The following is a 983-nucleotide window of genomic DNA, read 5'->3' as shown; positions in this document are numbered from 1 at the left end:
CTCCTGATAGCTTTCTGCAATACAATGTAATGGCGTTCGGGATGCAGAACGCTCCAGCGACTGATGCAGAAGGTTTTGTCAGGAGTGCCGAATTGCGAAGCATATCTGGATGATTTAGTCATTTATTCGAACAGTTGGGAGGATCATGTGAATCGTTTGGATCTAGTGTTCAGCCGTCTGGCTGAGGCTTCCTTAACTTTGAATCTTTCAAAATGTGAGTTTGCAAAAGCAGTGATCACGTATCTAGGGAAAATGGTAGGTCAGGGGCATGTGAAACCCATAATGGCCAAAGTGAGTGCAATCCTTGATTTTTCCATTCCTGTAAATAAACGAGAACTTCGAAGGTTTTTGGGAATGGTAGGATACTACCGCGGATTTTGTTATAATTTCGCAACGGTAGTGTCCCCACTGACTGACCTTCTTGGTACTTCGAGGAAATTCGACTGGAATGCAAGGTGTGATCATGCTTTCACTGCAGTGAAAGATTTATTGTGTAACGCGCCAGTTCTCTCGGCTCCTGATTTCACACGATCTTTTCAGTTGAGTGTTGATGCAAGTGCTGTTGGAGCTGGTGGAGTGTTGATGCAAGAGGATGACTCGGGGGTTGAGCATCCTGTGTGTTATTTTTCTAAGAAATTTTCTAAGTGTCAGCGCAATTACAGCACTATTGAGAAGGAGGTGCTGCCATACTACTGGCGTTGCGACACTTTGAAGTGTATTTGGGAGGCCATTGTAGCCCGATTAAAGTGTACACCGATCAAAATCCACTAGTGTTTTTGTCACAAATGTCTAACTCAAACCAGCATTTGATGCGGTGGTCTCTCGTTTTGCAGGAGTACAACCTTGAAATTAAACATCGGAAGGGTTCAGACAACGTAGTTGCTGATGCGCTGTCCCGAGTGTGCCGAGCTGATGAGTGAAGCGGATATTATTTTTTTTGCATGGCAAAAACATTTTAGTGATGGGGGTGTTACGTCCGAGGA

At 44.5% G+C, this 983-nt stretch overlaps 1 pseudogene; it reads left to right on the top strand.

Annotated features, from left to right (window-relative positions):
• Window positions 1–282: 282 nt before the first annotated feature.
• LOC107699194 (sugar phosphate exchanger 3-like) overlaps window positions 283–983 on the top strand; it is a 10,702-nt pseudogene continuing 10,001 nt past the window's right edge.

This window comes from Sinocyclocheilus anshuiensis, unplaced genomic scaffold, assembly GCF_001515605.1.
Source record: "Sinocyclocheilus anshuiensis isolate Anshui unplaced genomic scaffold, SAMN03320099.WGS_v1.1 scaffold851, whole genome shotgun sequence".
In the NCBI taxonomy this organism is placed as follows: domain Eukaryota; kingdom Metazoa; phylum Chordata; class Actinopteri; order Cypriniformes; family Cyprinidae; genus Sinocyclocheilus; species Sinocyclocheilus anshuiensis.
The sequence above is the reverse complement of the archived record's forward strand: the minus strand, read 5'-3'. Positions and strand labels throughout refer to the sequence as shown.